The 23,095-nt window shown below is 48.8% G+C and overlaps 1 long non-coding RNA gene across 3 annotated transcripts; it reads left to right on the top strand.

The window, feature by feature from the left end:
- Positions 1–382: 382 nt before the first annotated feature.
- On the top strand, positions 383–22,846 carry LOC147602388 (uncharacterized). 3 transcript variants are annotated; one of them, XR_015257506.1, is made up of 5 exons: positions 383–480; positions 13,269–13,402; positions 15,962–16,012; positions 21,015–21,096; positions 21,195–21,363. It is a non-coding gene; the product is annotated as an uncharacterized LOC147602388 (long non-coding RNA). The 3 variants fall into 3 exon arrangements; XR_015257505.1 differs by lacking the exon at positions 383–480 and adding an exon at positions 6,864–7,018; XR_015257507.1 differs by lacking the exons at positions 383–480; positions 21,015–21,096; positions 21,195–21,363 and adding exons at positions 6,864–7,018; positions 22,605–22,846.
- Positions 22,847–23,095: the final 249 nt, after the last annotated feature.

Here is a 23,095-nt window from a genome sequence, read left to right as displayed (position 1 = left end):
TTGTGCCGCAGCAAAGCAAGGTGCACCTTGCTGGGGGATTATTTTTGAAGGGGTGACATGGCATAGCAGTGGGGCTGGTAAGGAAACTCCTGGCTCTGTCCCTTGGCTTGTGCTTGGGGTGGGAGGTGGTTGCAGGGTCTCTCTCCTGCCAGCCCGACGGTAGCTTTCCTCCAGACCGTTTTAGGACTGTGCTAATTCCCTAAATTTAACCAGTGATGTCAAAGGCTCATATTAGCTCCCGGCGCCGAGTCCTCTGCCCACACACACTGATGTGTGCCAGGAATAACTCCACCACCACGTAGGTCTGAATCCTGTCCCAAGCAATGCCACCTGATGCCCGTTTTCATAACACAGACCCCTGAGCCATCACTGCGCAGGTGGAGCAGCACCAGAGCTGGAGGGAAAGGAGACGCTGAGGCTGGGCAAACTCACTGCAGAAGAGCTGGGTACGGCTGGCAGGGTAAGGAGAGACCTCTCAAGGTAAGCTGGAAGCTGAGCAGTGTTATTTATTGATCCAGCAGTGCCCGCGGAGCAGGCGTGGGGACGGCTGTGTTTGGCTTGGCTGCTGAACTGACAAATTGGAGGAGGAAACAAATCTCACTCTGGTGTGGATTTAAATATATGTTATTCTTTTGTTGTTGTTTTTGTTGTTAAAGCTGTAAAGGAAAGAAAAGAAAGTTCTGTTCAAAACAAAATGTTGGAGGGGGCTGGAGATGACTGTTTCCACTTTGGGTGCTGGTAAAGGAAAACAAGGGAAACAAAGGGTTAAAAAATGCTGTGAGGGTGGCTGCCCCCCCAAACAGCCTCCTGCCCCCCTGCTTCCCTTCCTGCCCTTGAGAGGCAGCGGTGCAGCACCCCACCAGTGTTTGGGACATGGGCAAGCTCCCACCCAACCTCATCCCTGAGCTGCCCTGCGAGGTGGTGCCCAGAAAGGCTTTCCTAGGGAAAAGTGTCTGTTTTCGGACAGAATTTGACAACCACAGTGGGATGGCCTTCCTCATCCCATTACCTGGTGTGACCCTGCGTCTCCACTCGCCCCGCTGAAGCCTGTAGCCCTTCTCGTCTTCCAGAGCCAAGTGGCAGAAAGCAGCCGCAGCGTGGATGGTGCAGTCTTGGCTCAGGACACACAGACATCATGGGAAACGTGTGGAGAACATTCCCAGGGAGTAAAACAGCCTGAGCTTTGGCTAGGAAAAAACACATTTCTAGCTTTATCCTTTTTTTTCCCCAACTTATCAGGAGTTTATTGATTTTACTGGGCAAAGAGTTAGAGCCTGATATCTTAAACAGCATGTTAAGGATGTGGGAAGCTCAGGTCTGAGATCTGCCTTTGAAACAGGCCATCTGAGGTCCCACCATTGCCTTGCTCTAACCTCAATCTGCTGGCACCTTCCAGGTGGCTTTTCCACACACGGACTAAAAATTCCAGCCTGAGAAACTTTTCCTGGCAAAAGTTTTGTTGAAAGTGGTACATTCCTGCAATGAGAAAAAAAAATAAAAGAAATTTATTGCAGTTTTCCAGGGAAATATCAATTTCCCTGGCAACTGGGAGGCAGCAGGATGGGCGCAAGTGCCGCAGGAGCTGCTGCTGACCCCCTTGTTGGGTGGACAAAGCTCGTCCATGGGCAGGGAGCAGCCCTGGGGCCTCAGTGTGTCCTGGTCACTGCTGACATAAATGACCTTTGGAAAACGGTGGAGGCTGGGGTGCAGGCTCCAGTTCCTGGGAAAAAAAACAGCAGTGAAAACCTCACCGGCACAGCCCAAGCCGCAGACAGCCAAGAATGAGCTGTTATATCTTGCTCATGGGGGAAAAGATGTAGATTTGGTCTCCTTCAGTTCCCATCCAAGGCACATATGCAATATTTTATCCTTCATGAAAAAATGTTAGAGGAAAAGCCTAATTCTTGGCTTTTCAGATAACCCAAGCTGCATATCCAATATGGTTCACTGTCCCCGTAGAAGGGCAGAAGGTGGCTTTGCAGAGGACCCTGAGAATTTAAAGCTTATCCTTCATTTATGAGTGGTAGGAAAAAAAAAATATCCAAACCTCTGAAAAGAGTTTATGACCAAGTTGTCTCTGATTAGAGAATCACAGGGACCAAATCACAGGGAATTGACCATTATGGAGAGCAGCCTGGGAAAGCCACAGGAAAGGTGTTTAGTTTGTTGGCAGCATCACAAACAAGTTGGTGTTAAAGGAGACATCTTCTTGGCTTTTAAGAAGTATAGGGCAGTTATTGTGCATCATACAGTAAAACAGTAGAGCTATCCCCATACACTCACTTTGTTGCAACTGGGGAGATCTGGTCTGTCATCTCTTGAAGGCCACAGGGAGAACTTCACTGACTTGAGGAGGTCTCTGCTCCACATCAGGAGCTGTTTCCATTTGAGAAGTGCTACCCACTGATGTTGGATTGCTGATGAATTTTCCAGTAACGTGAATTAATTTTTTTCAGTGTGAAAGTAATAATTGGCTGTGTATTATCTCAAGGGATGATTAAATCACCCGGTGTCTCAGTCCCCAGGATGCAGTTGGACACATCCTGTTAGATGCTGTTCTTCCATAATTGACCAGAGCAGATTTTCTTTATGGTTGTTCCTCACCGATAGCTCATACCGGTTACACGGCATCACTGTGTTCATCAGAGTGTCCCGTGAATCACCAGACCGTGGGGCGGGTAATTGTTACTTTGGTTCCTTGCTGAGCGTTTAAATAACATGCGCAAATCAAAAGCCCCTTGTTGATAAAAAACACAAGTCTAAAGAATACTCAAGTGGTAACGTGAAGGGAGAAGAGGAGCTGGCGTGCTTCACATTTCAGCTGGAACAAATGCCATTGCAATGCTGATATTTTTACGGTGGAGACAGTTTTGTTTTCTTAAGCAGCAAGTAGACCTGGCTGGAAAACGGCATTTCTCTTTTATGAGATATTTAGAAGTTCCAGCTTTTAGTTTTGTTCTGATATGGAGCACGCCCAAGGTCTTTTCTATTTTTTCTCAAAGACTCAAGAGAGTGAGGCTGGGGCTTGGTGAGAGGGACTCACTTCCCACCATGCCACATCTGAGACTGGTGGGCTAGCCCTTGCTCAGCGTAATTAATGGTGGGGGCTTATGATTGCACCATCCTCATGCCCAGTGAGCAGCCCTGGCCACTCCCATGCCAGTGGGCAGAGGGGACCTTGCATCAGGCGAGGCTGAGACCTGAATGCATCCAGGTCCTCCTGCAATTAGAGGAGGAACCTGCAGAGGATGCGAGGCAGGAGGTGACCACAGCATTTCACTGCACAGTTTGGAGGGAAGGGTGAGCAGCCAGGAGAAAATCAGGATAAAGTGGCTGATGGATGCAATTTTTTTGATCCCAGCGGCAAGATTTTTTTAGCAGGACTGTTGTGATAGAACAAGGGGTAATGATTTGCAAAGAGGGTATATTTAAACTACACATAAGGAAAAAAATTTTTACACTAAGGGCGATGAGACACTGGCACAGGTTGCCCAGAGAGGTGGTAGATGCCCCATCCCTGGAAACATTCAAGGTCGGGTTGGACGGGGCTCTGAGCAACCTGATCTGGTTGGAGATGTCCCTGCTCCTTGCAGGAGGGGTTGGACTAGATGGCCTTTAAAGGTCCCTTCCAACCTAAACCGTTCCATAATTGTATGATTCCATGATTCATTATACAATTCTATGATTCTCTTAGAGAAAGGAGGAAGGAGATTTATTTCTGTTCTCACCACCACCACAGCAGGGCTTTCTCTCTCCCTTTTATGTGGTAGACATGAGCAAGCTTGTGGCTTACTGTCATCTTGAGGTCTCACTTGGTCTGCTCTGTAAATATCCCAGCCTACCCAAGGAAGACTTGAGTCTTCTCTCTTCCACCCATGTGAAACTATCAATGAGCATCCGTGTGTCTGTCCAACATGTGTGCTGCAAGGCCGGGTAGGTGTTTGGCCGGGCCCCGGGGGTCCCACACCAGCACCTCCCGAGCACCAGTGTCTTTCGCTGAGGGAGTGGGGGCTGGGTTGCTTGGCAGGTCCCCTCCCACAGCCTGGGGAGAGGCATGGCAGGATGCTGGCTGAACCAGGAGCGAGCATGGACTTGTCCTTGGATGGCGAAATATGGAACTAGGGGAGGGTCAGAGCTGTGTGTGGGTGAGCTGCGGGGAGCAAAGGTGCTGGGTTAACCCTGAGCTGAAGGAGGACAGATTTGAAGCCAGACCAGGTGCAGGATGCCATATCCCCTATATGCAGCCAAGTGAGGAGGGAGGATAAGGCATTGCTTTTTGGGGGAGTGCAGTGGTGCAAGCAGATGTTTGGCAGAAGACAGGTCCTGGTATGAGCACCTTCCACCCATCAGTTCAGAAGAACTGGTGAGTAGGACAAGTTGAGAGGGACAGGAGTTTTGACATGGGCACCTGGGTGCAAGGCTCAGGTGATGTGGCTGGAGGAGGGACAGGAGGCTGGTGATATCCAGCACCACCCCATGTCCCCAGCACAGAGTGGGAAGAGCTGAGAGAAACCCCCTTTGTGGCTAAACCCTTCTGCAGCAGTTGCAACGCTGTGCAATGACTGCTCATCGCTGCCTCGCCCCGTCTCACCCAGGAGCTTGGCTTGGGCTGCAACCGTCCACTCCGTTTGTCTGCCGGGCGGATCGGTGCCGCCGGCTGTAAATCTGCCAGGGAGCTCATGACTCACAGCGCAAGAGCTGTGGAGCGCTGTGAGTTACGCGGCGCCAGCTGCTCACCTTTCTGAAGGCGGTTTTGTCTCCCCAGGATGTTTGTGCAAGAGTGAATGTTCACTGTGCCTGTGCTGTGGCGGGACGACCGCAGACCCGCACAGACACGCCAGGAGGAGGGTAGGAGTGTGCTCCGTGTCAGCAGGCCTGGAAAAGCCATCAGGACTCCATGTCACTGTAATTACAAGCCTGCTATGTAGGACTGTTTGTGAAAAAACAAGCTTAATCTGAAGCCTCCATTGCACATACACCCGTCAGTTGACTTCTGTCCAAGTGGAGTGGTTTCTCCAAGTGTCTCCCACTACAGAGGTGGAGCCTTGGGCCATCCCTATCCTTGGGGTGCATCCTGGGACACTAGTACCCCAGAGGCTTGGTGGGACAGCTTTGACACTTGCAGGGCTGCTCGTGCTGCTTTGCAGCTGTGGTGGGTGAGCCTGCATGTGAGGATGGCCTTGGGACATCCCAGTACAGCCAGGGCTCCTCTCAGCTCCTCACATGCGCACAGGCGGTATCACAGCCCGAATCTTTCACCACCCCACACCCCAGCTGCTGCTGCAGAGAGCACCAGTTGGCACCATGCCGGTAGTCCCCAAAACGCCTCTTGGTAAGAGCTCAGATGATTTTTCCTTTGTGGTCAGAGCTGAGACCTGCCTCTGGAGGAGGTGTGGGGACGCAGGGTCTTTGAGGGTCTTTGCTCCCTGAGCCAGACCTGGTGCTGCCAGACCTGCTGGTTTCCTGGCACAGGCAGCCTGCAACCCACCTCATGCCTGGCAGTCTCCCAACCTGCTCACGTTGCACGAAGGTGCCAAGCATACCCAGATACTGTCGGAGGCATTATGCAATGCTGGTCAAAGCCAGGATGGGATGATAAAACTGAGCCCCAGCTGGAAAGAGCAAAGGCCACCCATCAGAGTTGGCTCAAAGGCTGCACGGTACGCTTCTCTGTTATTTAGTGCACATGGGTGCTTGAAGCCCTCCTGGACCTGGGAATGGGAGCTGTTTGCCTCCCAGGTACGAGGTTTTCTGTCTAACCTGGTGGCTGGAAGTCCTTCGCAGCTGAGCTCATAATTTTGAACTCACCTCCTGAGTACTATAAGCTGTCAAGAGAGATAATGGATGCTGCTGATCTTTTAGGAGATAGAGCAAAACCCAAGATCCATTTACATCTGCCTCAGGTGTGTGGACTGTCTATACACAAGTCATGCATGGGTTGGAGCTTCACTTCTGAGATGTCCTTGCCATAAGTGATCTGGGAAAACTGGCAACTCCAAGAAAACATTGCAGGGTGAGAACATCTGCTGGAGCCATTCGCTCCACGGCAAGCCCATATTCTTCCTTGAGAGAAGAAGGTGTAATCAAGACCCCTTCACTGTTTGCTCTCCCTTCTCAGCCTTCTCCCCTCCCTATGCTTGGCACAAGGGGCTTCTCTGGGAAGCTCACCTACGTGGTATCCCGTTCTCTCGTGGTATCTATTCCTCTTTTGAGACTGCCTGAGGTGGCATTTGATCATGGCAGAAATCCTTTTCCTGCTGTCACCTTTCCCCAGGTGCTTCTGACTCAACGGAAAACCCAGGAAGACACCCGCCATCCTTATCAAGATGTAACTAGCCCAGACACTGCCGCATCACATCATTTTTTCAGCCCGTATCACCGATGACTCAGTCTCCATTCAAACTACCTTTCCTCCTGGCCAGAGGCCACCCTGTAACCTGTGCAACCCACCGAGCCTCAGATCAGCTCTTCTAGTGCTGCGGCTGCTTTCCAGACTGTGCCACTCCTTCTTCTCAGGGCAAAACTGCCCAGGAAGGCAGGAACGAAAACCAACAGCCCAGCATCTCCGCTAGCTTTGACGTCTGGGACACAGGAATTAGCAAAACCTCTGTTCGAGGTGATCGCCTCACAAGGCCACTGCCAACCATCGAGGCATATACATGGCCAGTTGTTTTTTCATTTTGTTTTTTTTTTTTTTTCCCTCTGCTGTGCTTCCGTGGGTTACTTTCCCAGAGATAATTATATGACTCAGGAAGACGAACGCATACCTCGCATATTTGCGGGAACCATAATGCCGATAGGTGGTGTAGAGCATTTTGAAGCTCTTTGAACACACAAGAGCAGCTGAATTCCTGTGAATTTCCTACCCAAACCAAAGCAAGTCCAGGCAATGGCTGCATAGTTTTCGTGGAGCCCTTATCCAACAGAGGACAAACATCTCCTGGAGAAAGCTTTGGTCTTGCAGCACAGAGGCACGGATGCTTTTTGTCGCCAGAGAAATCTACGGGTGTTTTGTCAGGTAAGATTTACCATTTCTGTTTCACCCGTTTTTGAAAGACTTTGTCCAAACTGAGGATGGAGCAGAAAGATTTTCTACTATGAATGCAAAAAAAAAAAAGGCAGTCGGGTGTGTTCTGAGAGGTCATGGGAATAGCATAGAGAAATTACAATCTCTTAAATAGTTAAATGGGTAAAATAACCTGGCAGCTAATCGCCTGTGAGGATAACTGGAAAAAATGAAGTGTGGTGGTGTCTGGTATCGCTTGTTTAGCACAGACAGTTCCGCGAAAGGCACAAAGGGGGACTCAGCCTTTGTTTCAAGTGCTTTAACGATTTGAATTGCCGAGTTGCCATTCAATTTGTTGAATTTGGAAGAAAAACAGAGATGTAGGAAAGAGAAATTTTATTACATGCAGTAACTTGGAGGACCTTAGGGGTCTTAAAACCCACCTCAAATCAGAGTGACATCCGCACGCAGCATCTCCTGTACCCTCGGAGCGGTGGTCAGTGGCAGCAGCACCGCGAGGTGGCTCCTGGCGTGCTGCCGGGCCTGCAGTATGGCTTCTCCTTTGGGAGCTTTTTGGGGGTCACCTTTGCTCAGGAGTGGGTCAGGGCCTTGCTGCAATTAAAGCTAGTATTTTTAAAGGTTTTCAAGCTTTCTTTCTGGTTCCTGGCTGTCTGTGTAGATGTGCGTCCTTAGCTAGGGATAAGCTGTTCAAATGAAACAATGACATGTAATTAGGGATGTATTTATTGATTTGCCTTCTACCTTTATATCTAAATGGACATAGAGGATATAGAGGAGCTTCTAGCTCCTGTCCCCATTAGTGCAAGTGCCTTGAACCTACCCACCTGCCAATACGTCTCCTGAGACCAGGTTTGGACAGGTCCTCCAAAAGGGCTTCGAAATGCAGAGAGCTTATCGGAAATGCCTTGGGGTCCCTGCGCAATGCTGGGAGCCTGCCCCCAAGCCCCTTCCCTCTCTGGCCATCCTCACAGCCCTGAACCAAGGCAGGGGCATGGCAGCTGTGCTTTCAGGAAGGCTCCATTTGGAGGAGATCCTGTGTTTCCTGGCTCCTGAATGTTTTTGTTTGCTGGGGTGAGGGGAGCGATACGACTTGCAGCTTGTCCTGACGTGTCTGCTGTATGTAAACCCACAGCTTTTATAAAAAGGGCTCCTGTCTTGGGGACTGTGGAGCCTTCAAGTGCTTCTTGGCTCTGGGCTTCTCCTTTATGTGTTGTAAGATCAGATTAATGATGTATTAGTTTAAGATAACTGCCGTGAGATCATGTAATTAACTTGTGATCGTACTCTGTGCCAGTTGGCTGAAACTTGCCACTTTTAAAAAACCTCTTTCAGACCAGCTACAAATAGAGCTTTTTGAATGATGACATTAACAAATAACTCATTAGTCAGCTTTTGGGCTAATTAAGGGAGAGCATGTCCAAGGCAGTAAAGAACAGCAGCGAGTGATTAAAGGCAGTAGTCAGGCTGAACTCTGCGGTACAGGGGAAGCAATTTATCACCTTGTGCCCTTCGCTGTGGCCGTCGTGCTTCCATTTACATGGGTTTGCGATGTCCTTCTCCCAAGGCCTGATCCTGCCCTGCTCAGCTCCGTAAGGCCCAGTCAGACCTCGTTCCCGCTCGCTTTGCCCTTGGGCAGATGAATAGCTGCGGAAAGGTGGGTGCAGAAAGGCGACGCCTTCGCAGGGCAGCGATACCTGCCCAAGAGCAGCTGCTGCTTGCCCAGGCAATGCGACTTTGCCTTGACACTGCTCCTACATTTGGCATACATGGTCTTTTTGACACGTAAAAGTTTTGGTCCAAGAGAAACTGAGGGTCAGGGGATGCTTTAACTTCTCTGGACTTATTGGGAGCGGGAAGAATCTGGGTTACCGTGTATGCACGTAAGGATGTATATACTATTTTGGTGAGGCACCTGGGGTTGTTTAGTCTGAAGAAAAGGAGGCTGAGGGGAGACCTCATTGCTCTCTACAGCTACCTGAACAGAGGTTGTTGTGAGGTGAGTGCTGGTCTCTTCTCCCAGGTAACAAGTGATAGGACAAGAGGAAATGGCCTCAAGTTGCATCAGGTGAGGTTTAGAATGGATATCAGGAAAAAATTCTTCACTGAAAGGGTTGTCAAGCATTGGAACAGGCTGCGCAGGGAAGTGGTTGAGTCACCATCCCTGGAGGTATTTAAAAGAGATGTAGATGTGGTGCTTAGGGACATGGTTTAGTGGTGGTGTTGGCAATCATAGATTAATGGTTGGACTTGATCTTAAAGGTCTTTTCCAACAAAAAAAAAAATCTATGATTCTACGATTAAGCACAAAGCGCTCCTGGGTGCTGCTTTGGGAGCTCGGACCAGCAAGGTGGTGTGTGGTTATCACCAGCCCCAGGTGATGACCAGCTCTAGCTGTTCACCAGCCCTAGCAATGCCCAGGTCAGATTGGACTGAGCATCTCATGAAACTGTGCCCTCACGAAACTGTGCCCTCCTTAATTCCTCATGGAGGGGAGGAGAAGTAGCTGAGTCTGCATCTTCTGTAAGATGCCACTGACTTTTACCCCCAGTCAAGTAGGTGGATGCAGTTAGAGCTCTGAAGTTGAACTGTATGCAAGGAGATGTGATAGCTCAGAGATATGGGAGATCCTTCATAAGCATCTGCATCTCCACTTAGCAGCACCTGGTTTTGGTGAAGCACACGGATAGAGCCAATTTTGAGGGTAGTGCTTGGGCAAACGCTGCTGGCTTCATCTTGTCCTTCAGATCAAGCCTCTGCGTGCTAGAGTGTTTAGGGTTTGACACTTTAATCTCTTGTCTGTCTGGGTTAGTCTCAGGTCATTTACTTTTATTCTCCTGCTGTTCTGGCTGTAGGAATTCATACAGTTTATGGTACTAAAAAAAAATCCCCGTGCAGCTGCTGAGCGAGTGCCCAGAGAGGCTGCGTGGCAGATTATCTTAAACTGGAAATGCTCCAGAAGCAGAGCTTAACTGGTGCTTGTCCTCTGACAACCACTTCTTGTAGATTAGAGGATTGTTAAATATTGCTGAAATGGTCATTCCAGTGTTATTGTATTTTATTCTGCAGTTTGGAAGAGATTTGCAGGTTAGGCGGGAAATGGACAGTGGTTTGTGATCTGTGTGGGTGTTATAGTGAAAGCTGTGAAGTGAAAGGGGTCTTTACTCACCCTCCTCCCCATTATTTTTTATTTTGTACCAGTATATGACATATAGCAGGAATGTCAAGTCTTTCCTCCTCTTGTTTTGCTGAGAGAACCGGTGGAAGCTGTAGGTGTATAAAAGGAGCTCCCCCTGCCTTAAGTGAGAACTGAACACAGGACCTGAGTGCAGGCACTTTGGAAAAATCTGATATTTTATTTGTCTTCTTCTTAAAAGATGGCGATAATAGGCATTGACTGCAACAAGGTCGAGAGCTTCATGTACCTGGAACATAAATCCCAGCCCTTGTGAGGCACCAGTGATGCCTCTTTCACCAGCTTTGCACTGTAGGAAGTCCGTTATATGAACATTAACACAGCTACTGGGCCCTGGTCCGTATTCATACCCACCCCTTTCCCTCCCGTCCCATCCTGCTGAGCGGCCACAACAGAGGATGGGTACCGTGGATGTTCTGCAGTGACACAGGGACCACAAACCCATAAGTGATTCTGCAATGCTGGCCAGGAGGACCTTAGGACCTTTTCTGGCACCAAGCTCTGCTCTGCTCTCACACGAAGGCATGGATGCGCTTAGGCTTCAGCAATGACTGAGGTTCGTGATCTTTTAGGTTTTTCTCATTGCTGGTATTTTTGTCCCTAATAAATTTTGGCTTTTTTTTTTCTCTAATATTGATTGGAGCTTGCGCATTGGTAAAGCCAGAAGTTTTACATTTGTGATTAAACTTTGGTGTGAGGGGAGGACTTATGTCAGGACTCGTGTCTATAAGATTTTGTGTCTATACGATTTCGTGTCTATATGATGCTGAACAGAGGGAGACAGTGTTCAAAGAGCTGAGGTCCAGAGTTTGCTTTTTTTTCTTCTCTCAGAGAAATGAGTGAATATGGAAAAGTCATTTTATCTTCTACACTGCGTTGATAAATTGCCTTTTCATTTTTTCTCTCTTATACTTGTCTTGAACTTGCAGACAAACCTCTCCCTTGGCAGGTGGAAAGAATAAATTGCCAGCAGTACACATGGACAAGATGCCTTTCAGTAGTGGAGCTGTACAAATAATAGGTTTTTCATTTCAGTGGCTGAATGGAAAAATTGAAAATACTTTTTGTTTTGGGTCACCCGCTAAAGGAGAATGTTTCTTTTCTTCTTTGATTTCTTTTTGTAAGCATTACATGAGACATTCTGGTTTGAGATTATTTAGTGCTTTTCATAACTTAAAAAAAGGAGAAAAAAAAGAAAAGAAAAAGCAAGCTAGGTCACTTTCAAACCAAAAATGTCATTTGAAAGGACAACAAAAAACTTGATTTTTTGAATGTCAAAATGGAGCCTTGCAGCTTTTCTCAGAACTTTCTTCTTCTCTTTCAGCTAAAATTCATTACATATTCAACCCAAATTCACCCAGAGTCTTGGTACCTATTAATTGCCCTTCAGGTGAATTTGCCACATCAAAAAACCCCAGTTAAGCTCCGTCTGGACGCGGCAGTGACCTGTCCTGTTTGCTGCTCAGCAAACACATATGTACAAGTATTTAATTCTGCTTTATTAGGGTGTTAAACAAGAGATCACATGAAATGGCCTCTCGCAGGTCTGGCTGGCCAGGGGAGCACCGGCACAGCCATGATTCACCCTGATGAGACACGGCAGCGTGCTGGGGCAGGGGCTGGGACTGGGCCATGCCGGGAGCCAACGGGGCAATGCGCCAACGTGGGGCTGCTGCCCCTGCCCGCAGCCCCCCAGATCCGGCATCTGCCCTGATGAGATGATGGCTGGAGTGTGCCCGTGTTTGTGAAATGTGGTGGTGTGGCTCAGCCATGCTTTGTTTCCGCATGAGAACAGGGCTCATCCATCTCTTTCTTTGCTTGGTTTCCTAAGGAGATGGTGCTGGAGTGATGGTGTCCCTCCATCGTCACCTGTCCATCCCTCCCAGGAGAGCCCTGAATTCAGGGCCCAGGCAGCATTAAATTCCAATAAGTGCCTACGAATGATGATTAAGAAAATCAATGGCTAAGTAGAGAGGCATGTCTCGTACGACTGCCAGTGTGGGTGGTCCTAGGGGACTCACTCCAATGTGAAACTGGCTTCATCAATGCCATTTGGGTTCTGCGTTTACCTCAGACAACATTAGGGGAAGTCCTTGTTGTCACCTCCTCTTCAGCATCCTCCCACAGAGGCAAAAGAACTCTGCACTGCCTTTTTGTTGCATCCCAACACTGTCGTGTGCTTCCTTAATAAATCAGCAGTTGTTGATGCTGGCAGGACTCCATTCCCTCCCAAATCCATGTAATCCTGAAAATATGGGGATGGATGAAATGCCCCTAAGTGCCTACCTCACCAGGGATGAACAGGTCTAAAGGGTCAGGGAAACTGCAGCAGCAAACCTGTAGGTAGCACCCAGTGGCAGATAGATAGGAAAATAGTTCAGTGTCTGCACCAGAAAGTGAGTTTTTGGGGTTAGGAGCTCCAGCTTTAGCTGATCAATAATCTCCATCATCCCTAGAATCTCACAGCCGCAGCTCTAGGGCCAGGGCAGCTGTGAGAGCTGAGGAGCTGGTAACGGCACGGCTCGTAATGCACAATTGATACCTCCCAGACTGTAACTCCTGTCCATGGAGGGGCTGGGACGCGGGACCGAGGGTCAGCACCCCTGCCCACTCCCCTGGCCAGCCAGGATCCCGGGGTGTAGTCAGGCTGGGCACACCGAGCCAGGGCACTTGTCTCCGATGGATGCCTTCATGGCCTGTCACCCTGCTCAGAGACAAAACCCCATCCCTGCAAATGCAGTGAGGAATTGGGAATCTTTCAGCACTGGTCAGACTGACAACAGAAAATAGAAGAGGTCCAAGCATCAGAGGCCCTTTAACACAGCAGGGAGACTTGTCGATGCGATAAGTTGAGACTTGGCAGAGTCAGCTACTCCTTGGTCAAATAGTCCTCTGTGAGCCATGTGATTTTTTTCTTTCTTTTTTCTTTCTTTTTTTTTTTCCTGAAATATTGACTAGACTGATTTTCTTCTGCTGATTTTCTTCTCAGTAGCTGGCCATGGTGTAGACCATGACAGGCACTCAGAGTATCTTCTGGTTATTCCCCAGAGAGCGGCAGGTGGCATTGTGAGCAGATCTTTGATGCTGCAGATCAGAGATGGACCCTGCTGAAAACTGGAAGCTGGATGAAGCCAACTGGTTGTCCCATGGTGGGATCCATTCATTTGCCAGTGTGAAAGGAGGTAGGACATGATTGCTGGTTTTTAATCTGCCCAGTGAACACGCTGGGAGCCTTTCTGATGTGCTGCTGCTCTTCACGGTGCTCGCAGTGGTCCTGGGGGTTTTGCTGGGCTATGTCCAGAGCAAGGCAGCACCCAGTATGGAGGTGGGAAAGGTCCAATCCAAGCTGTGGTGTCTTGGCAGGAGCTGGCAGACTGACACAGGCACTCAACCTGTGGTTTGTCTTCCTTCTCTGGACTGGCTTTTTGCCAAAAAGCCCCACAACACCCATCTTTTGGCAAGTTAAGATACGTCTTGTGCTAGATGTAACCACCCTCATTCTCCACAATGACTCTGCAGATGACAGTGGCTGGGGAGGAGAGAGGCAGAGAGCTGGGAAAACACCCCCTCCTCTCTTCAATTATATTTGCATGGGACAATTCAGGGTGGCTCCTAGGAGACACTCTGTCCCAGCAGTGACAGGAAGGCTGAGTGCTGTCCCCACTGGGGCTCCCTGTGCAGGACCACTCAAGGTTTCAGCCCACTTTACCACAACACAAGTCCTCCCAGCCCAAGGCTGGGGTCCATTGCTCCCCAGAAATCGCCAGTCTCAGGAAAGTGTTCAGGACAGATACAACGGGAAATAGCTGGCAGAGCTATTTCCTCTGTCGATTCATCCCTACCTAATTTCCAGCCAGTTGCTGTAGTTTGCTTTTTAATCCCTGTTCGAATGTTTGTCAGAAGCAGCCACGTGTGCTCCCTGCTCTTCCCCAGCTCACCCTTGTCACCAGACGTCCCTGTCCCCCAGGCCAGCACAAGCTGCCCCTCTTTGGCAAAGCTCCTTCTTGGGCTGGGACATGCTGTGCCCCGGACTAAAACCAAAACAAACCCACAGCCTTCCAGATGACAGCACCTTGGGAACGGAAACGTTTTGCTTTGGTAAAATGCTTTCCTTATCTCCATCTGTTTCCCTCAGCTTCCCGTTGATAGCCCAGATGCCTGGGGAAGGGGACAGTCCAAGATGTGACATTGCCTCCTCTTTCTGTGAGAGCTAACCTCCTTAGATAAGGAGGTTTTGCTTTTGAACCCAGCAGCCCTGAGTCCCCAGCCAAGCATCACTGGGTGGCATCCTTATGGCAGCACATCTGCTGCTTCTGCAGGTACCCAGCCCAGGGTGGCTCCAAGAGGGGTGCTTGCTGCAGTCTGTCCTTTCTCCCCTTGAGGACAATCTCTGCTTCTGTTATTTTTTTCTAAAATCTTCACCACATGTGTGGTCTGTTACTGTTTGTAGATTGGGTTATACTGCTGGGTTTGGGATCCCACTGTGTTTGGGTCTGTGCTGCCGAGGAGGGCAGAGTGGCTGCCGTCAGGATTTTATAAAAATCCAAAACAGTTAAATGTGGATATATACTGGCCTTTGGTTTTGTACGCAGCCCATTGCTGTCCTAAATTAGTGTCTTACAGTCCTTCGTAACTGATGGGGCTAACAACATTTTATAATGGGGGGCAAGATCTCTTAGAAATGTCACAGGTACGAATTACTACATGGTGCCATGCACTTGCCCTTCTTAAACAACCTCCTTGAACCTCTTAGGAGCAGTCCAGATTCCAGACCAAAAGGTTTTTTAGTCTAGCCCATGCATTGAACAAATGCCATGAACCTGAAAGGAAAAGAACCCAAAAACAGACAGGGAAAAAACCACTCGCTGCAAATTTTTTTAATTAATTTCTAAAATTGCATTGAGTTTCTACAATTTAGCAGCTTTTTGACATTGAAAGAAATGTTTGAAAATAAAGAAATCCCCACTGACTCCAAGGCACAAGTGGCATTTACCACTTGGCCACACGCTCCTGTGTGGCTGCAGGTCCTTCTGGCAGCGAGGGATCCCTGCGCGCTGTGCTCTGCAGCTGAGAGCAGGCGAGGATGGGTGGGCTCATAGTGGGATTGGGTTTGGGGTCCAAAATAATCTCCCATGAGCTTTTGGTGAGAGATGCCACCAGCTCAGGGGTTTCCAGAGCCCATGAGCTAACCTGCCACAGGCACTGAGTACAGGAATACTATTATCGGATGACTCAAGGGTTTGCTCAGCCTCTGAAAAATCCCAGCCAGAGCACTTTCCTGCTCCTGCTGGTTAAACCTACCCCATCTGCTGTTGGAGGAGATCACAGCATGCAGGAAAGCTTTGCTGTGGGCAGGATGCTCCTGGCCGTGCCCTGAGCACTGGGTGAGCTGGGGAAAGGGAGCAGAGAGCCATGGCACAGCCGAAACGGGGAGCGTGGCTGGGGGATCCCAGCATGGGCAGAGACGGAGCAGCAGAGCTCCTGCTCTTCAGCAACGCTGGAGGGGGACAAGGGTTCGTCCTGCCGAGTCTCTATCTTGAGCTGGCTCCAAGGATTTTCAGTAACAGCTGGATTTAAAAAAAATAAATAAATCACAACACACATGTAAAGGCTGTTGGGGTGAAGTGGAAGCCAGCTGAGCAGGGGCTTCTCTGCAGTGTGATTAAACCAGTGTTTCACCCCAGCTCTCCACACCTCCCTCTCCAGCTGACCTTTCCCAGCATTTGTTCTTCTTCCCTCAGACAATGAGCTCTCCGAAGGTGCCCCAGCCCTCTTTGCTCTGGATCAGCTGGGTAAGTCCATGCGTGATACATTTTCCTCTTCTTTTTTGTCACATGTAGAGTAATGAGGGGATGACTTAAAACACAGGGCAGCTGCTGAATGTTTTCCACTGCATAAATTCATCATAATCCGTGCATCCTTTCTATGTTGCTTTTGAATGCCCATCCATCTGAGGGGTGGGACAGCTCAACGCTAGATGTGTTTAGAACCTTTCTGTATTAAATTGGTGCGGATTTTTTCCCCCTGGGAGAGAAGCTGTCACCTTTCTGGTGCAGAGCACTCTCAGATGCTGCTGCTTCTTGGCTGGGCGTTAGAGGTTCAGCTCGCAGCAGGCACTGGAGCTTCTGTGACTTTCTGGTATCTTGCAACCCAATGAAGGGTTAGAAGTAGAAGCAGAAGTAGAAGAGTGTAAAGTGAGAATGAAGAATAAGACACCCAGGGAGAAAGCAACCTCAAATGGGCGTGGGAAGCTGAAGTCTTCAGAGGCTGAATCCATGGGGGAGCCCTATCTGGCAGTGATCTCCCATCAATTCCAGGGCCAAGGTCAAAAAAAGACGGGTTGCTCAGGAGGAGTTAGATGTGCACAAGGTAAGGTGGGGACGAGGAGCTGAGCTGCATGCTGGGAAGCTTCTGAAGGTGGTCTGACATGCAGGGAAAGGGGAAATCAAGCCCTCAGCCTGTCCTGAGAAAATGGGGGAAGGCTCGGAGCATGCAGGAAAGTGCGAATTAGATGTGTTTGGAGTGATGTTGGTCTGTGCACCTTGCCTTGCTCTCCAGGAGCACAGTGGGACAGCCCCCACACACTGCAATGCCCATCATCTTACGTGACCGAGCATCGACCCTTCCTCCCAAGGAAAAGGCACCCTGCTCTTCACTTCAGGGCAGTGAATTTTCCATCCTTGGAGATATTCAAAAGCTGTCTGGGCATGCCTCGGGCAACCAGCTCTACGTGGCCCTGCTTGAGCAGAGGGGTTGGATCAGGTGACCTCCAGAGATCCCTGCCGACCTCAACCAGTCTGTGACTCTGCGACGTCCCCACTGCTCTAGAACCCACCTCATACCCTGTAAGAACGCTCTGCATGCATGCACCAGGCTGCTCACTACATGCAGCACTGGCGGAAGCTTGGGGTAGGAGGGTAAAAATTGCAGGTTCCCAGAATGGTGATTTTTATAATGTGTAACTATATCTACTGTAAACCTCTGCTGCCAAGAGCCAGGATGTTGAAAAAAATCCTCTAAATACAAAAATATCTATATAAACTGTACGGTACCTCGCTGGCGCTAGAAGGGGTGGCTGGGCAGGCAGCTCTCCTCACTGGCAGTCTCATACAATCGATGGTGTTTTAAAGGAGTCCTTGTGAGCTCTCTCCACTTGGTGTCAGGATGGAGGCTGCTCTGATGTGCCTTCACCCAGAGGAGCGTCTAAGAGGGGATAAAGCCAAGAGCCTCACCTTGGCTGCCTCATTCATTACTCGATTGTTGTTAAAACAAGTCAAATAACTTTAAAATGCATTTTCAGTGACACAGCTTCCACCAGCTCCTTTTCTTCTTGATCTTCCTCATCTTATCCCTTGACTGGTGCCTTCCTTCAGTGGCACATGCTCGTTTCTCCTAACCTTGGCAAACTCTCCAAATCTTAGTAAACACATTCAGTGACAAAGAACAGGCCCCTCTCCCAAATAACAAGATTTGGTTGGGTTTAGTTGAGTAGCAAAGGAATGCATTAGAAGCTAGACAGATGTTTTAAATGTGCAAAATGAGGCTCGTTGTCACCCCTGGTCAAGGGGCAGGACCCTGGACAGGCAGGGATCAGGGCTGTAACATGGGACAATCAGCTTCCTGACATCCTCCTGGTGTTAATGGGGAAATAGTCCATGCCAGTGTGATCCATTGCCTCCTGGGGTGGCGGTTGGCATCTCCCAGGGCTTCTGCACAGCCCCATTCCCAGCCAAGGGGCAGCAGGAGCTCCTCGAACATCGCTTTCCTCTGCACCACAGTATTAGACATCCCTCAGTCTGGAAAAGATTGTTCAAACCAGTGCTTGTATCACCTTACCTTTCCACTCTGCTTTCCAAACACAGCACAAGACATGATTGCTCCATCTGAGGTAGTCAAGACAGACAAAGGATGTGAGATAGCGGAACAAGTAATGGAAAACTGATCTCTCCTCTTGCCTCCCTCCCAGCTGCTGAGTCTTCAGCTGGATCAGTCTCCTGACCTGAGTCATGTGCAGCTGTATGGTCTGCGGTACCAGGCAAGCAAGGGGGTAAGAGCAAGCACATGTTGGAGAGAGAGAGAACAAGACCATCCCAGTTAGCAGCTCAGATTTAAGCTGTGTTGAAGTGATCACGTAATCAGAGCCTGAGAATACCAGGTCAAAAATACTGAGACCTGGTCAAACCACCCACCTGAGCAGCAGGAGTTATTAGCAGAGGAGCAAAGGATAAAGCACATCCTGAGACAAAGCATCAATACCGTAACAAAGCATCATCACCATAAAAATCACAGAAAAGCAGGTCTAAGCAGGACTTCAAGAGGTCAGCTGCACCTCTCTGCTGCCTGAAGGCAGGACTAGCACCTCCTGTTCACCCAGCATCCCACATGGAAGAACAACTTGTCCTGGCAGCCTTCCCAGGCGACCCACCCCCGTGCTTCACTGCACTGGGAGGGTTTTCTTGGTGTCTAATTAAATTTCTGTAATTTAAGCTAATTATGTAGGCATAAGCAGGGAAAAGCCCTTCCACAGGTCAAACTGAGAGTTTCTTGTCCTCTGTGTGGGGTCTGGAGGAGGATCCCAATGGAGTACCACGGTTTGTATCCTTTTTTTTCCTGCTCATCAAGTCTGCCTTGACCTCTAGTCCTGCATCCAGGTTTCTGGCAGCTTGTCCCAGCCTGCTGTCAACTGCAGACATAAAAAGCCATGCTTGGATTTTGAGTCATTCATGGAAATGCTGATCAGTACCAGATTTATGAGAGGTTTTTTGTGTCACCTCAAACCATGAGTAACTAACCTCCAAGAAGGGTTTTGACCAGTCAAGCAGCCGTCTTTTCATATTTTCTTCTAGTCTAGGTGTCCCTCTCTTGCTTATACACAGTATCATAGAATCATAGAATGTTTTGGCTTGGAAGAGACCTTAAAGATCACCTAGGTCCAACATCCTTGCCATGGGCAGGGACACCTTCCACTAGACCAGGTTGCTCAAAGCCCAATCCAATCTCATTGTGTATCACAAGCCTTACTTATACGCCAACATATAGAGCATCTGCACTTCCTCCTCATCTACAAGGTTTATTATCTCATTGCAAAAGATTAGATGAGTCTGACCAGCTTCATTCTTGCTGAATCTGCGCTGGCTATTACTCATATCCTCCTTTTCTACATGTTTGCAAAGTCTTTGGTCATCCAGTGCTTCCAAGGATGGAATTAACAATGATTGGGAAATCACTTCCTAACTCTTCTTTCTGTCCTTGTTTTAAAGATTGGTGCTCAGCTTGCTATACCCGGCCTTTGGAAACCTCTGTGGTATGCTGCTGTGTAAGTCAGTGCCTTGCTCACCTGTACGTTGAGCATTGAGCACATTTCTGTGGTTCCCTAGAGCAGTACCAGGCAAGTGAGGCAAAGGTGACCGAGGGACAGAGCAGCTTCTATGAAAGCAGACACTGAGTAAACTACAACTCGGTGATGTGGAAAAGAGATGCTTGAAGTAGGATATGATACAATAATTACGAATGGCATAGAAATAAATAAGTGCAAGAGAGACATGGACATACTGGAGACAGTCCAGCAAAGGGCCACAAAGATGATGAAGGGGCTGGAGCATCTCTCCTGTGAGAAGAGGCTGAGAGAGCTGGGTCTCATCAGCCTGGAGAAGAGAAGGCTCTGAGGGATCTCATCAATGTCTATAAATACTTCTAGCAAGGTTATAAAGAAGTCAGAATCAGGATCTTTTCCGTGGTGCCCAGTGACAGGACCAGAGGCAATGGGCACAAACAAAAACACAGAGGGTTCCCTCTGAACATCAGGAAACACTTTTGTACTGTGAGGGTGACTGAACACAGGCACAGGTTGCCTAGGAAGGTTGTGGACTCTCCATTTTTAAAGATATTCAAAAGCTGTCTGGACGTCATCCTGGGCAGCTGGCCCTACGTGGCCCTGCTTGAGCAGGGGAGTTGGATCAGATGACCTCCAGAGGCCCTTTCTGACCTCAACCTGTGTGAGATTCTGTGAAAAAGGAAAGGCTTAAAACAGCCCAAAGGAAGTATGCCTTCACACAGCACACAATTACATTGTACAGCTCACTGCTGCAGGATGTCCAGGGTGCCAAAAGTATGAATGGGCTCAAAAACTGATTAGAAAACATCATGGAAGAAAGATCTATGAAGTGCTCTCAAATCTGATGATGCAGCCACAACCTCCGTCTCCGGAAGGGAAACGGGATCACGTACGAGAGGAAATGGCATTGGTACTTGTACCATTGCTTGTATTTTCTCTGCAATCTCATCTACCGGAGGCTGCGTCAGAGAGAGGACACCAGGGGCTCTTAAACTTTGGTGTAATCCAATGTGGTCCTTCTTGTCTTTCCTTAGGTCCACAGTAACTAGCCAGAAGAGAAAAACAAACCAAACCCACACCTCCTTTTCCTTTCCATTCTTCATCTGTCTCTCCTCTCCCACAGCTTTGGCTGCTGGATTTCAGCAGATATGAATCAGACGGTGACTGTTGTGTTCCTTTTGTTCTGTAAATTATTAAAACAGAACATCTCACACTTGCTTTGTGGCCCAGCAGAGGAATGCTCCATTGTCTCCTTGGCAAGTCCGGAGGTGGAATTTCTGGCTGTGGAGAAAGTGAGGTCAGGGAGAGAGAAACTCTCCAAACGGGGAACATGTGCAGATTGCTTTGCTGCCTCTCTCCTATGCCTGCATGTCTTCTCCCTGTCTTCCATTCCCTCATCCCTCCCCTTTTTTCCACCTCCTTCCTGCTTCACTGGCAATTTTTATGCTTGCTGCTTTAAGATGATTTAGCTGGATACCAGAAAAAAGAAAGACGACTGGTTGAAAAATGCAAAGTGAAAGCCCCCAGCCCAGAACGCCTCTGGTAAGCTAATGAAAATGTGATGAAATGGAAAAATAAATTGGGAGTGGGTGGGGTATGAAGCCCACCTTGCCAAAATCAAGATGGAAGTGCTTCTGTAGGAGATGCAGTATCTCAGTGGAAACCCCCAGGATCCGTGCCTCACAGTTCCTGACAGCCGACCAGAGGAGGGATTAGCTGGCTGTGCTATTTATACCTGCACCCTGGGCGGGAGGAGGCTCTTGCAGGAAACGCTGCTTTTGTGACACTGTCTGCCGGGGGAATAAATACACCTGGGAAAGAAATCCCATTGGATAAATAAAAAGGGAAGGAAAGAAAAAGCCCTCGTCCTTGCCCTGTTTGTTCCCACTGCTTCGTAGCCATCCAGCTGTTCTTTTTCCTTCTTGTCCTGACCTCATCTCGTACTGGAGTGAATCCAGAGAGTGAGTGCTCTGCTTAGCCCTCTTCTGCCAGAAACCAAACAGGTCAAGTTATTAGAGAGAAATGAGAGCTCTTTGGCAGAAGTGGAAAAACAGATGTGTGGAGATATTTCTGCTGCCTCTAAATACAATGCTGCCTGTTAAGCGCATATCAGAGGGGACCTGATAAAAATGCACAGTTGTCACTGTGGAAATCTTAACAGTGGCTATTAATTTATCAGGATGGGGTTCTTCAGGGCTCCCTGAGTTGCTGAGCTCACTGCCTGCCTGGTAGCAAGATTGCTTAAAAACCTTCTGCAGATGTGCTTTAGAAAGTGCTGCTTCAGTGCTGCAAGAGGATTTGCTTCTGCTCGGTAGTTAGAGATGCTTGGGGGATGCTAAGGATGGGTAGAAAGGTCTCTGCAGTGCAGGCGAAGCCTGTGACTGTCAAGAAGAGGTAGGATTATCTCCACCTGAGACAACGGTAAGGGCATCTTTCGTGTCAAAGGCTTTGTGGCTTTTATTTATTTAACTTACCTGGGTTAAGGTTTCTATACAGTGTATTCTGATTTCTTGGTTCAGCTCTTGCTGTGGTCTCAACATCACACGGCAGTTTATTCATGCCATCCCAGGTGGTGGTGGGCTCTGGTGTCACAGGCAGTGGTGTTAACGGGGCTGTAACTCTCCGGCTGCCCATCGCCTGTCATTAAAAGCAGCAGCGACAGCAAGAAGTGAAACTGTGTGCAGGCATTTGGGATTGCCGCAGTGTCAGGCGGAGCAGGACAATTATTTGTTTGCTTGCAGTGTTAGGAATCTGTGGGATTACACGCATGGGTGGGTGCAAATGCAATGAGCGTTAAAACCTGGGTGCATTTATGGGTTGGGATGGCCGCATCCCTTCTGTAGGGCCTTGGTGGTCCAGCCCCAGATCTGGCAGCAGCAACCGCTCAGAGCTGCCCAGCCGTGGGGGATTCAGGATGGCGCAGGGATGCTGAGTGATCAGGGGCTGCTAATGGCTGAGCCAGGGAGGCGCCTGGAAATGCATCTCCCTTCCCATGCAGCTCATCAAAATGCTTGAGAAATCCGTAAGAGGTGTTTATTTTTCCACGGCAGGGTACAACAGACATGTGCTTCCAGCCCATGGATGGTGTGTGTCTCCTGGATCTGCAGCTACCAGGGAGAAATGAGAAGGAGGCAGTGAAGTGAGATGGCACTGGCAGCTTTGCTCTGCTGACCTGACAGCTTGAGTTGCGGTGGCACTTGGCCCCGGCCAAGCAGGGTAGGACCAAAAGGGGTGTAAGGATGAACTTCTCTCCTTCCCCATATTAACTGAAGGAACAACATTAAACACATAAACAAATTAATAAATAAAAATATAAAAATAATGGAGCTATTCCCAAATTGGAAGAACAATATATTTTAAAATATGAATAAATATATACTCCCTCTCCAACCTGCCACCCTTTGTGGCCACTTAGTTTATCAAATCAAAATGGAGTTGAGCAGGAAAAAGATTTTGAAAATCACATGGAAACACACACCAGAAAATGAATAATGTGGGAGAAAAGAGAAATGACACTTTTACCTAGGCAGAAAGAAAGGCT

The sequence above is a fragment of the Chlamydotis macqueenii genome, chromosome 1, assembly GCF_036417535.1.
Source record: "Chlamydotis macqueenii isolate bChlMac1 chromosome 1, bChlMac1.mat, whole genome shotgun sequence".
In the NCBI taxonomy this organism is placed as follows: Eukaryota; Metazoa; Chordata; class Aves; order Otidiformes; family Otididae; genus Chlamydotis; species Chlamydotis macqueenii.
This window is presented reverse-complemented; position numbering and strand designations above follow the sequence as displayed.